Genomic DNA, 14502 nt, shown 5'->3' with positions numbered 1-14502 from the left:
GTAAGACCAAGGTCTTTATGTCGTTCTGCCATTGGCTGCTGCGTGATGTTCCTGCTGTTTAAAATGCAGACTTGGATGGTGCATAAAACGCACACTACTGATATTGCACTATGACCCTGCAATCCTCCGGCTTTCTCTGGCTCACAGATGTCAGAAATCTGAAACTGTTACTGTAGCTGATGTGTGCAGCTCCCAAGCAAATAAAAAGGCAGTGCATTCGAGAGGTGTTTAAATTCCCTGTGGCCATTTTAACTGTAGGCAACGTAACCTGAGTGTCTGGGCTAATACCTTGTGGGACAAGATACTTTTCCTCTTTCGAGCAATAGCAAAGTAAATTAACAGAACAACACGTGTATGGTACTGATGATCCTGAAGCACTGGAAAATAGACCATTGGTCAAATTTACCCAGCTGACAAGGTTCTTTGTGCTATGTATATTTCTTTGGTCTCTGCTTTCCTAATTGTAATTTTGAGGCTCAAAACCCCCTATCCACAGTGGGATTGCACATTGGCACTGCATGAATGAACTTGCTCTGTGTAAAACTGTGAGGAAAAATAGTAAAGAGAATTCAAGAATTGCTGAAAGAAATTAGTCTCTCTTAGGAGTTCTAGAAATCTCATACACATTTCTCCTCTTAGTTATCTACATCTGATAAAATCATGATTTTTAGGGTAAGATACACTTTTCAAAGATCAAGAAGAACGTATGTGTTTTGATGGTGATCATTTTTGATGAAGATACCTGTATGGATCACAAAGGAAACTCTAAAGCATTTAATTAGGCAAAGGAGTTGTTATGTGTAGTAGCATCCTAACATAACATGACTGTTCATGATGAAGAATAAAGGGCACCCTCTTTCCACAAAAATCAATCTATATTTGTTTAAATTCCTTATAATCTCCTCACTGCACAAGTAAAAGAATATTACTAATGGAAGTCCTTATCTCTGAGGGAAATTGGCTTTTAATCAAGATTGACATGTTATTTAAATGTAATAAACTTAAAATTAATTAAATAACTAATAATTATAGATCCTCATAATTTCATAACACTCTCTGTTCCAGGGATTTGATAATTTCTGCTACATAACCAGAAGAGATATTGATTCTCTCATAACCAGTAAGAATATATCAAATACTTTGTCAGATATATGTGGAATGTCTTTTTCTGATATATTCAAAAGAAATTGGTATTTCAATATCAATGTCAGTGAAATTATCTTTTGAAAAGTTGTTTCTTTTCCATGTGATTCTAATATCCCAAATTCCTATGAGTCAGAGAATAGCAGAGGTAGGCCTGTACATTCATATCGATGTACTGGCAACAGATATTTTAAGTATCATTTATTAAAAATACCCAATACCAAAAATTATCCTCTTTTAAAAAAAGATGAGGAGAAATTTTTAGCTAGAAAAGGAGGAGAAATGTTTTAACACTTCCTTCTATTTATGTGGGAATTAATCTAACCTGTGAGGTTAAAAAAAACCCCCAGAACACAGGCTTTTACAATTTTACTAGCTTTAGTTTCCCTTATGCCTTTTTTAGATTTCTGAGACAGGAAATCTTACAGTATTTAAATTAAATTATCAATATATTTGTGCTCTAAGCTACAAAGGATTGGAGAAAGTTGCTGGTAATTTTTATGAGTTTTATTGTCATCATCTTTTAACTCTGGAATTGTATATATCACTGTTTGCTATTGGCCTTCCTCAGACATCAATATTACAAGTTCTAGATTTTCCCACTATGATTTTTTTCTCATTCCATGTTTTGGTCTGCTACTTTCTGTACTGATATTTTTATTAGAATGTCTTGGTTATGGCAAGGTGATTGCCAACTCTGTTGCAATCGTTTCACTCATTTAGGTTTGTTGTTTGGTTTTTATCTCCATGGAAGTTAGATAAATCTTTCTTTGGTTTTGCATTCCTGAAAAGAAATAAATTAGTTTTGAATTCAGTCAGATTTAGTTGTATTAATTTTATGTTGAAATGAGTAGACCTTGTATGAGCAGCTTATGGTCCTGTTTGTGTCAAATAGAAGCTAAGTATAAGGCTGGCTTAAAAAAACCCAGATAACATTAATCTTTGCTATGCTATCCTGGAAAGCCTATCTACTAAAATTATTAATCTTTTTGCTTGTGAGGGGCTGGCCACCTGCATCCTCAGAAATCCGTCAGAACTGATCATTGAAAGGGAGCTGTGTATTGTCACTTGGACTTATATCCATGAAGACAAGTAATTTTTTTTTCCTGCAGCTGGTCAGATTTGTCTTTAAAATATGCCATGCACCCTTTTTAGCATTCTTCTCTTGGTGAAGAAAGTAGTAAACAAATCAGTAGCTCAGCCAAGTTGTGAAGCATCTCAGGATGGAGAACCAGGATACATTTGTCTGAGGAGACCCAAACCCCGACTTGTGGTGTCAGTCTGAATTGGGCAGCAGAGAGACCAAGCCCTGCTCTGGGGTTCATCACCTGATAAACGACTCTGATTGATCCTAAGCAGCAAACATGCTTGGCACCTGAGCCATGGGCAGTAGCATGGACAGAAAGCACATACACAGCCAGTGGGACACTGGGAATTTCATCCTTTCTGGGTCTGCCTTCACCTTGCTAGGTGGGCATAGGTTTGGCTCTTCTTTCCAAGGCAGATTGTATGCACAAGTCAGACTGTCTCCAAGCTGTTCTACTGGATATGAGAGAGAATTGTATTGCATGAAGAGGGTGGAAGAGTCTTGCCTTTCCTTTCAGCAGGCTGAGTGATCAGAACGCCTGGGCTGTGCCCTCATGTGGTGCAGACTGGTTCCTAGGGCTGGGATGAGGGATAATTTGGCTGTTGGCCATGGATGTACCTGTTAATATATTGCTCAGGAACCTTAAGGGAATCCTCAGGTAGCATGCCCTGTCTGCCTTAAGAAGGAAAAAAAATTCCACCAAAGTGGAATTGCTTTAAGCACATGGGATTGCTTGAAGACCAGTACTTGGTTATCCATGTTTTCATGCAGTGTTTTGGCTTTTTTGTACAGGGAACCATGGTAGGCTCCTGTATGGCTGCATCTCAACACAGGTGTCAAAACTATTTCTACCAGACAGATAATTCCAGCACATCTTTCCTTTTTCTAGACAATCATGCATTGAGTCCACTTGCCTCTTCTCCCCATTTCTGAAGAACTGTAGAAAGCTGTTTTTATAGATCTTTTCCACCACAATGGTGCATCCTACCTGCTTCCTCTGCAGCAGCTGTCCCTATTGATTAATAGAGGAGAAGGTTGAGATCTGACTTCAAATGTGGGCTGATGGGGTAAGATAAATTACTTATGTGGAGAGGGAAGCAGAACTGAACTGATGTGGAGTGAAATAAAATTAGTTAATTCACAATCGCAATGCTAGTGCAGACATCTGAGCTACCTGTGAACCTGCAGGTTTGTCATCACTCCAGTAACTGTTTTTTAGCCTTTCTATGCTGTCCTGACTTATTTGAGGTAGCTGTAAAGCAGGGGAGCTTGATTACAGAAGTCCAGTGGCTGCAGCATGAAACATGGATTGATTTATTGTGCTAACACATCCCACACTGTGTCAGCTGTGGTGACAGGATTCTCTGACTGCTGAGATAATGTACATTTGCCAATAATTGCTGGACTGTGGGAGTGTTATTTAGTTGCAAAACTAAGTATGCAAAAATGGGGAAATACTAATCCCATAGCATATATTTATGATAGACTTTAATTATGGTATCAGATTCTGTAGTTTGCACAGAATACCTGGCTGGTACTTGTTGTAATATTAGCATATTAATCAGAGGGTTTTCCTTTATATTGAATGAGAATGCATCAAACATTTAATGCCTAAGACAGTTGATGTTCATTCAGGGGATATTATTTATGCTGGTAATGGCTAGAATCTTTTTTTATCTTCATATTTAATGTATGTCTCTAGGCTTTCTTCATTGCACATCTGCCAGATCCTGCACTGAATGCAGAATGATTAATTTCCTCATAGGCCTTTCTGTGCTCTTTCTCACTGTGGTATCTGAGTGCTCTGCAAATACAGTATTAATGAATTTCTTTTACAACATCCCTGTTAGGTGAGGTTTCTTGCTGTTTCTATCTCTTGGGGACAACCAATGATTATTAATGACAACAAAGGCACCAGAAGCCAGATAAGAGCATTTGTTTTCTATAGGCACAATTAAAATTTTAAAAATTATATTAGTAATTAAAGAAAAATAATCACATGTAAGTTTTCCCCGCTCATGTTGTCAAAATTATTACTGAACAGACTATAAACTGTGATGATATTTTATAGGATATATGTATATCCATACTATACGTACCTCTCTATGACTCTCTTGTGAAAGGTAGGTCTGTCTTTAGACAAAATTTGTCTCATTGTGTAAACAAACATGTTCTTCTTTATCCTTTTTGTACTGTGACAGTAGCTTATTAATGCTTGTTTTCATGGTTATTGTTTTAGCCTTTTCTCAGCTGGGGCTCAGTGTACTAGACTGAAGTGTTTCTTGTAACCCTCCCCCTCCTTTCACATAATTATGTACCAGTCTTTGTTCATCAGTAACATTTGAATAGCACTGTCTCAAATTAGCAGGTTGTTGTATTATTTCTCACGTGTACAGAATCTAAATCCCTTACTAATTGCTATCTTATTTTAGCTGATAGTGTTCATACTTTTTAAGACATACCAATGGATTTTCCTACTTCAATTTGCATTGCTTCCTTTATTTTCTATTTCTTTTTTTCCCCAGTACTCCTTTTTCATGAAGCATTTTTCATATCTTTGCAGGGAATATTTTGTCTTTTGTCAGTGGTGGCTGAGGCAGATAAGGAAAGAGGAGTCTGTCCATGTCACAGTGGGATTTTAGGAAAAAATATCTTCTAAGTCCTTTTAGTAATCACTTTTATGTATTAGCAAGGAAACCAGAGAATAATAGGAAGTCATTGTCATAGGCAGGATCCAATCACTAGATCACATGTGCAGCTGTTATTTACTGAGCAGTGCATGCGCATTTGCCCAGGATTACAGTCTTTCCTAATCAGATACAACCAAAACAAAGAAACTTAAAAGTTACATTGTTGTAGAGTGATAAATAAATGAGTAGATAGTAAAGCTCTGGAAATTTTTTATGCATTAAGTTGTGCCCTTTAGATTACAAATACTAACAGATACCATTCCATGACAAATTTCATCAGGTTGTATCTGGGCAGCTGCACAATCCCAGCTTCCTCTTTGCTCTCCTCACCCTGTATTTTCCCTGCCTTCTTCCTTGCACCAGTGATCATGTGGTGAGACAGTTCAGCGAGCTGATTTGGCTACAGACTGCTTTTTTTGGGGGGCTAGCTTAATTGTCATTTGCATTAGATTTCTGGATTACTCAGTGTGTGATCTCACAGGCTGGGGGCAACACAGGGAAAGTAAACACATAGCTGGGCTGGACAAGGGAAGAAGAACCACTGGAACCTGGTTGCAACAGGTTCAATCTGCCATAGCACCAGAAAGCTCAAGCTCATGTAATGTCAAGGGACTTCTGTAAGTTTGAGGGTTTCCTGTACTTTCCTGTAGAGTCTGAACATAAGTGTAGCACAATGGACAGCAATAGTGAATATGGTTTATATAAATTATTAAATGTGTTTAATTCCATATTCTGTCTGCTTCTGTTGGCGCACTTAAGGTGCTGTGTAGTGTTAGAGCTGGGTTGCTTGTGGGGCATGAATTTTTACTGTTGGCCACAATCATGTTCTCTTTCCCTGTCTTCTTGTGGAGGAAAGGAAGATATAAATTTTAACATACTGTAGAAGAACTGAAAGACATTTGCTATGTCATAGAAAAGATGGAGATCATCTGGAAATATAAGAACATTTTTTTCTTATGAAATAAACAGTGAATTTGGTGCTTTTTTTGAACTAGAGCCTTTGTGTACTGCAAGCCCTAGGAATGTGAAATTGGCCATTCTGGAGAAACTGACATTTTTTCTGGAAAAGATAAAGCTATAAGACTAAGAGGGAACATTTCCTGATTAGTTTCTTTGGGCCTAAAACTGTTTAGGGTTTGGGCGACAGAAGTTTTTTGACAGCTAGGATAAACCATGATGACATGGATTAACTTTAAGCCCAAAATACTTGATTCTAGTATTATAAAAAATTGTTCAAAATATGGGGGCAGTGGTCTGTAAAGAGATTAGACAAGAGCTATCACTGGCAATTTTAAGAATAAAATAGACAAGCTTCTGTGAGGAATGGCCTCATAGATCTGGTGCATGGGAAAGGTCTAGATTGATTTCAAAGCTGGGTTTAGTCATTGTGTAATGATTTGGAAGGAGAACATAAGGAGAACATAAACTTATGTGCTTAAGGCCATTTATTTAAAGATAAGATGGAATTTTTTTTTAGCAAGAACAATCATTCACTGGAACAACCTTCCTCAGGGACATGGTAGAGTCTCCATCACTGGAGGTTTGCAAGATGTTACTGGACAGGGTGCTGAATAATCTCATATAGGCTTCCTTTTTCCACAAAAAACTGGGTCAGGTGGTCTTCTGAGGGCCCTTTTAACCTGGGATTTTCTGATTCTAATTAAGTCTTTAATTTTCTCTTCATGTGAAGATAATGTTGGGAATCAATGTAAATACTCTGCACAGACTAAGAAGAAAATGCATTCTGTTCATATAATGGGAAGCTAGAATTCAGGAGGTGGATCTTGAAGAGATTTCTGCCTGTCCAGATGGTCAGTTTTTGCACAATGCATCATAAGAATAATATTATCTGATGCATGTACCATTGGACTGTAAAGAGTGCTCTTGACAGCTGGTGTTCAATGGATGGTTTTGCATAAGGCATTGAATGGATCTGTAGCTCCATTGCTTTCTTCATGCATTTCCTAGGCTGGATTCTCCAGGAGTGTGTGTGAGGGAAGGATGTTAAGATGGAGGAAATTCCTGCAGCAGTACCAAAACCAGAGTGGCTTTTCCTTATGATTTTTCATGAAGAAGTAAGCAGGATTTTTTGAGGGGTGAGTCTTCCTGAAGAAAGCAAGTAGTTTGGGTCTGAGTTTCATAGGATAAATAAAGGTGCATGTAAACAGAGGGCAAGAAATCTCTTCCATTCCTTTCAAATCATAAATATTGACATTTTTCTAAAACTCTAAGTCACACTTGAAAATATGAGAGTGTACAAAAGGCAGCTAATGAAAATTCCACTGACAACACCTTTAACATCTGATTTTAAAATTCATTTTTATGTTTTGATTTATTATGAATCATGCCTTGTTCAGTTTTTATTATTTATTTAGACAGCTTGGGTGCAAGAGTATAGTAGATGCAAGATTTGATTTATCTTTTATTAGTTGCTATTGGAAAATGTTTTCTGATATTTTCTCAAAAACTTTAAGCCTGTGACAAGCAATCTTAAAGCCAGTTCCAAGATGGAAGATCTCATTAAATTCTTTGCCTCTTAGAATGCATAGTAACTTTGACAGTGTTCTGTGTAGTGAGAATTACCAAGCTAAATTCCCAAAGCTAGCTGCAGCCCATCTGAGAGGAAAGAAGCAGGTACTAGTTTTGCATCAGAGATTCAAGCATTCATACTTAACATGCAGAAACTAGGTTTGTTTTTGGAGAAATATCTTTCTGTTTAGGCACCTAAACTGACTTACCTCAGTTTACGTTGCACAGTGTGCACACATCCACAAACATCTTGATCACAAGGGAATGTTCAGCACTGGTTTTGTGCCTAAATCCCATGAGAGCTCATATGCAACATTTCTTATTTGTTTCAGTTGGGGGGCTGGGTAATGTAAACCACATCCAGCCTTATGAAACATGACTGAAAAGTGCAAGTGGGGACTATTTTTGTTACATGTGTTTCAATAACCAAACATCTTCAACACAGAACATCTGCCTGAGTTGCAGAAGATGATGTTGAAAATCTTGCTTTGTCTGAAAGTTTCTAAACTGCCAGTTTTTACCTTACAGCTGTCTGCCTTACCAGGCACTTGACAGAAAGCAAATCACTTGAGCTAGTATTGAACATCTTAAACTTCTTGAAACTGAGCTTACAATCACAAAGATTTAGGAAGGGCAGAAGGTATTTTGTAGTGGTGCTCCCTTCGTTCTTCCTATTTGAGTTCTAGCAGTTTGCAGAAAATCTTTCAATCTGTTTGCATTTAAAGATGGCTGTAGTAGTCACACATTCATTTGGGGTAGAAGAAACCTGGCTTCTAGTCCCTACTCTGCTTCTGCTCCTTCTATTGCCTCCAGATATATTTTGAAAGAAATTTCTTAGCCTTAATAGTAACAGAATTGTTTTAAGATTCTGATTGTAGGACAGAATTTTAAAACCTCATTGGATAATCCATTCTTTCTGTGCAAAAAATGAGGAACTGGTGTAAACAACATACTTTCCATCAGCATTGGCTGCTGCCTAGTTTGGATGTCTTTTAGCTCAAAAAATACAATACAAGCTAGTGATAATCCAGTTTTTATTATAGGTTCTACAGGAAACTAGATGCCTAATCTGGGAATTAAACTTTCCCTAGATACTCAAATATCCTCATTTTAGGCACCATAATAGTTCATAATGTGAACAGCTTACTTTCTCTTGTGAGCCTGAAGCACACTAACTTTAAAAAGATTTAGGCATAGCCTGACTTACAGAGTTCTCTAGCAGGAGCGATTTAGCAGTATGAGGCTGTCAGATCCACAGCCAATAGAGGGAGAAAAAAAACCAAAGTTCACAATCACTTAAATTCTGAAGGCAGCCAGGGCCTTGGGTTGTACTGGCTTGTTTTGCAAAGAGAAATGGCGAAAAGGTTCACTTAAGCCAAAAATTCTGTCTTTTGGAGCCAGATATGTAAGCAATAAATTCTGATTCTAAGCTCTACAGCTTCTGTGTCTGTAGTCTTAGAAATGTGTGCCTTTGCTGAGAGAAATGGCTGTGTACCCAAAGACAGTACCCTCTCATTGATAATGTCTACCTTGGCATTATAAAATACCAGCTGTGCTTTCCAGTATCTGTGGTCACTGTTTCAAAGATGCATAGCTAAATAATAATGCATTCACTTAAATATTTTTCTTCATTATTCAAAAACAGGTGTACTGTGATGTTTATTTGTTAGGGACAGGAATACTATGAGGCATATTTAAGATGTTAGCTGTTCAGTAGAAACAATATCATAATTCTTCTGCTTTGAAATTTGTAACGGAAAAGGTCTTTCATGGTAGATTGGTCAGTATTTTAGTATATAATTTCAGTTTGAAATACTGCATTTAAGTCTGGTACTAAGGTGTGTGTATTCATGGATTTGGCAGCAGTGGGCACTTTTGTTTTTAATAAGCTCCAGCACAATTATGAGCATCTGCAATCCAGCCATCTTGTGAACAGCCAAAGTGCTCTTGTCAGGTAGGACCTAGTCAGGTCCAACATAGGAGCTGGTGCCACAGGGATCATCTTCAAATCTTGCTTGGTGGTTTACATGCTGGAATGGATTCTTCCCGTATGGCACTAGCTGCTCTGAATTGCTGACACTCTTTAGCACAGAGGAACCAATAACGGATGGCATTAGCAGAAATTAGTTGTGACATTTTTAAAGCATATGGATAGCGTGCAAGTTCCTACCTACAGCTACTGAAAGAGTTGGTAAGAGCTGCCAGGGCCATCTGAGCTCAGAAATCATTCGTTAGGTAGCTGTGCTCCCTTTGCAGAAATTTTGGCATCCCATGCTTTCTCTTGTGTGCAAAAATACTAATGTTATCTCATCCTGCAAGGGCATGAAGGCTAATGGTCCTAAAAGGAATCCAAGGAAAAGAATTTAATTTTGGTCAATTTTGGTTTGTCCATTTCACATACCTAATGTTCACTGGAAGCCTGACTGTTTCCTTAGAACTGTACCTTGGTCAGTCAAAGCCATGCTGCTGGTATGATTTGGTATATTTTTGATTGCTGCTGATCTGCAAGCAGGCTTCAGCCCTCTCAGCAGGGCTCAGTGTTTTGTCTCTCACCCTGTTCAAGTTTTTTCTATCATCTAGACTGAAGTGTAACTTCAAACCTGGGCAGCTCTGAGAAGACCATCACCTGAAGTGACATGACACAGACACTTGTATTATGTTCTTTTAGCTGCTTCGCTGCTAGCTCAATTTCTGCTTCAAACCTGGTTAAAGACTGTGTGCTCAAAGTTGTATAAGAAGCATTAACAAATGCCCAAACCCAGCTGGCACTCTGACCAGCACCACTTGGTTTTCATTTGATGAACACTTTGGAAAGGCTACTCAGCTTGGGTTATTGTGTACAGCACAACTGTAGCATAAAGTAAACCCATGCAACCATATCTTGCTGGTTTATACAACATTAGTTACCAAGCCTGATCTTTGTAACATGGGTTTGCCACTATGATACTGATCTTTCTGGTAATCTCCTAAAGCAGTTTTCAAATTAACCTTTGCTTCTGTGGCACTTTGGTGTGTTATGATTTTTTACACAGCCTAATGGTTGGAAAGCAAATTACATTAAGATCCTTCTGAAGTTATTCAAGCAGAAGCAAAGTTCTCAGAGTGCTATCTCTGTTACTCTCCATCTTTTCCATGTCTTTCTGCATGTCCTTACAGAGCAGTTGTTTCTAATGTTTATCCTTGAGAACAGAGTGATTTCAGCCCCTTTTCCATCCTTTGGACAAAATATTAACTTTCTGCAGTGTGTAAGTCTTAGTAATTATGTAGTACAGAAATTGACAGTCATTTCAGTGACTCAAAGCAAAACAGATCCCTGCTCTTGAAGCTTTTAATCTCAGTAGTCTTGTTAGCATTAAAGTGATGGACAAAAATGCCAGCAGTTATAGGACTACATAATTACTGTACTAAGCTTCAAAATCACTACAAAAGAACAATGTGATGATTGCAATGAGAAGCTTTCAAAAATAACAGTTCCTAAGCAAAGGACCACAGAGCAGCTGTTCTCAGCCATAAGACAAAGGATTGTAACCAAGCCCCTGATTTGATATTGGGACTTGAAGTGCCTGTGCTGCCTTCTGTTCCTGCTTTCATAGAGATCCCAGTAGTCAACTGCAAGCAGTACAGTTCCACAGCCCCTGTCCTGTGCACTACTGCCATCCCAACTGAACTGGTCCATCTCTGTCCCTTATTGTCCTCAAGCTAATTCTGTCTGTCCTGTGTGGTTTGGAGTAGAAAAAGAAGTCCTACAGACCTGGTTATCCACCAGTTCAAAATGTCACAGGGAGGTAATATGCCTGTATTCCTGTCCTTCACGGGGAGTTGTTGATATTTACACTGGAGAAATGAAACAATATTTGTTTTGTGGTCTAGTCCCTCTGCGGTGCTAAAATCCTTGGTGATTTCAGTGTGCAGTTACTTTTATTGACTGTATATTGTGTGTGTCCTTCACACAGATAATAAGATAGAATCTGTGGCGATGTGGCTTCCTTTTGTTTTGCTTTCTACATTTCAAGTAGGCTGTTTGGAAGAAAGTCAATCCATGTTAAAAATCTGCTAACTGACAAGCTATTGATCTGTATCCCCTAGGTATTTCCTCAAATCAATGTATTTTTCCCCATATACCTTTTGTTTTTTCTCAGTCCACTGTCTGGATTTTTCTGATTTTGACATCAGGGCATGTCCATTTTTCTCTTGAAAATGCCTCTATTTAAATGAATCAAGTATCTGGGTGACCAAGCCAGAATAATGAAGCCCTCAAAAATGCATCTGACAGACTAGTTAGAACAATAGTAAATCAAATGTGAGATTCTTCAGCCTGCTACAGCAGAGCTGCAGTGTGTAGTGTATGTGCTTACTTTGATAAAAAAGAGGCTGTAGAAGTGTCTTGTTCTTTCAAGAACCTTAGATTCATGATAGTTAAAAACTCAGCTTCAGTTATTGCTTGGACTAAGAAAGCAAGAAGAAATTCCCTGAGTCCTAAATTGCAGCAACCATCAGAAATCTGTTTATTTTGGGGGTGTATATCATGAGTTAATACCTGTAGAAGTCCTAGCACATGTAAATAAAGTAAAATTAGGACCAATCTGGATATCCCAAAGCCATGGATAGCCTTAGAACTCTTAAGAAAATGTTTTTCCTTTCCACAAATTTATTTGTAAAAGCTTGAAGAATATACCATACTGCTTATGTAGTTATAAAATAAAATATGTTCCTCAGGTAACTGGAGCGAGAGGGACTGAATGAATAATTGGATGAATATATATGATAAATGAAACAATGTAAGAGTAGGCAAGGCCAAGAGTGAAATTATGAACTGAGTGTGAAATGGAAGAGAGCAAAGGAGAGGGAAGATGAATGATGTTGGGGGAAAGTAGTGGGGGAAATGAAATCTGAGGGAGGACTGAATCAGATAAAACCGAAGGTCAGAAACTTAAAACTGAGCAATTAATTTGGGAAAAGATCAGAACAGAATGTTGTCAAAAGGTAAAGCATGTTATTGGTGGACTTGTGACAACATGGAAAGAAAAGTAATTGCCATTGAGATACGAATGACCTGAAAAAAATGTCGAAAAGTCAAAGGCTGACTCAGCAAGATAACAAGATAGAATCAAAGGAAGGAGGTGGGGAAAATTGCTCAGAGACAAGGGAGAAGTAGTGAAAGGAAATGTCTGTGCCACTGGCAGACCCAGATTACTTCTGGCTGTGCCTCTGCTTTTCTTGTATGGCCACAGCCAGGTCAGCTGGTGCTCTTGGCTTTCAGTAGCCTGAAGATAACACTCTCTTATCTCAGAAGCTGCTCAGAGAATCATCTAATGAAAGTTCAGGAAAAAAAATAGATTCTGTTATGAAGGTATTGTAAAAATTAAAGTAAGTAGCCACCCAAGGAGGCAAACTCTGCCCTCAACTCTTTGCCTGCCTTGCAGTATCTCACCTTCCAGAACTGAGATTTATTTCTCCTTCAGGAGAAGGAAACTGACAGAACCCAAAGCAGAGCTCCAGATGTCTGAGGAGCACATTTTGAGAATAATGCACAAGTGTTGTTACTGCGAGTCAGCATATTTAGAAGAGACTGTTGCCAATACTGATGATTTTAGAATATATAAATATCAGAATGAAATCATGTTGCTAAGTTAAAAAGAGAGATACAGATAAATAGTCACTGCATTTTTCTTGGTAGAGATTTAGCCTTGTTCATTCATAAAAGGTTGTGATCCTAATTCCTCATGTGTTAGGATGAAAAAATGTCACTGAATTCTTGGATGCTTCATCCAAGAAGTATATAAATAAATATAGTGATTCAAAATGCTAATCCAAGTAAAGAAAAGTCTTCACAAGGAAGTGGGATAAGCAGTGTGCAAGTTTACTAATCTCTCTATTATATTTAAAATGGCTTTCTTTTATAGTAAAAATATATGCAATTATACTTAGGCAAAGAAAGAAAGCCACAATCCAGCTTTAATAATGCTTTTACTGATTGTATTATAGTCCTCCTTTAAGTGGTAATATGCTTTGTCGCCTAAATCAACTAAGTAAGAAAATTACTTTTCCCAATCTCCACAGCAATCACTTTTATAACTTTGTCTAGTAAATGAGCAGTCTACTCTCCAATAATGAAGGGCAAAAAACGATGTGGATTTTTTTTTTAATATTCTAGCAAACTTTCTTGTATATGAGTTCTCTTACAGACTCTACTGATTCATCAGACTCTCAGAGCAGATTTGTATTAAGAAAATGCTATTTAAAGGAATGCTGAGTTCTGCTAAGGGGAAAGAATTGAACTGATCATCAATGCTCTCATTATTCAAAATTTTATACAAAATTTTCTATGACTTGATCTGAAATACTTCAAATAGCTCAAAAAGAAGTAAAAATTGATGTAAAAATACTGATATCAAAGTCAAGGCAGTAAAAAATGAGGATTTTTCTCAGGTTTGCTACATCAAGCAGCAGCACTTGTTAAAAGAGGCAGAAATGTTTGCTACTGTTGATAAAATTACTAGAAGGAAAGGAAAAGCTGTTTGGAGCTTTTAAAATTACACTAAATTATTTTGCATGGGCTCAATTTAATTTTTTTAAAGACAGACTAAAATGGGAGCCCTAAACTTTGGCCCAAACAGTAAGAGATTTTTTGGCAAATGCAGTACAAAAATCCCTGGTTTCAGAGGCCACATCTAGGTTGGAAATGTAGAGTTGAGTATGTCTTTTCCTGTCTTGTTCTATGTAGTGAGCTATACTGTTGGCTGCTGGCATTTTCTGCTGGGTGGCAGCAAATGCCTCTCAAGGACATGCTGATGCCCTGGACTTCCATCACGGAAAAGATCAGAGATCTGTAGTTATACGAGCTTATTCCTTCTTTGCAGTCTAAAATTCTGGGTATAGGTTAAGTAAACACATCCATGCATGATTTATCAGCTGTGAGGATGGCGAGGCATTGGAAAAGGTTGTCCGGAGAAGTTGTTGATGCTCCATCACTGGAACTGTTCAATGCCAGTTTGGATGGAGCTTTGAGCAACCTGGTCTTCCATCTGCTGGAAGGTATCCCTGCCCATGGTA

General features: G+C 37.9%; 1 protein-coding gene across 7 annotated transcripts in view; it reads left to right on the top strand.

Moving 5' to 3' along the window:
- The window catches only part of PLD5 (phospholipase D family member 5), a 167220-nt gene that overhangs the window by 114162 nt on the left and 38556 nt on the right, over positions 1-14502 (top strand). Inside the window, exon 1 of one of the 7 annotated variants that reach the window (XM_066546593.1) lies at positions 6928-7016. The exons of the other annotated variants lie outside the window; for them this stretch is intronic. The gene's annotated coding sequence lies outside the window, so the exon portion shown is untranslated. Of the gene's footprint in view, positions 1-6927; positions 7017-14502 lie in introns of those variants that run through there. 7 annotated transcript variants of the gene reach the window in all.

This window comes from Molothrus aeneus, chromosome 3 (genome assembly GCF_037042795.1).
Source record: "Molothrus aeneus isolate 106 chromosome 3, BPBGC_Maene_1.0, whole genome shotgun sequence".
Classification (NCBI taxonomy): domain Eukaryota; kingdom Metazoa; phylum Chordata; class Aves; order Passeriformes; family Icteridae; genus Molothrus; species Molothrus aeneus.
This window is presented reverse-complemented; position numbering and strand designations above follow the sequence as displayed.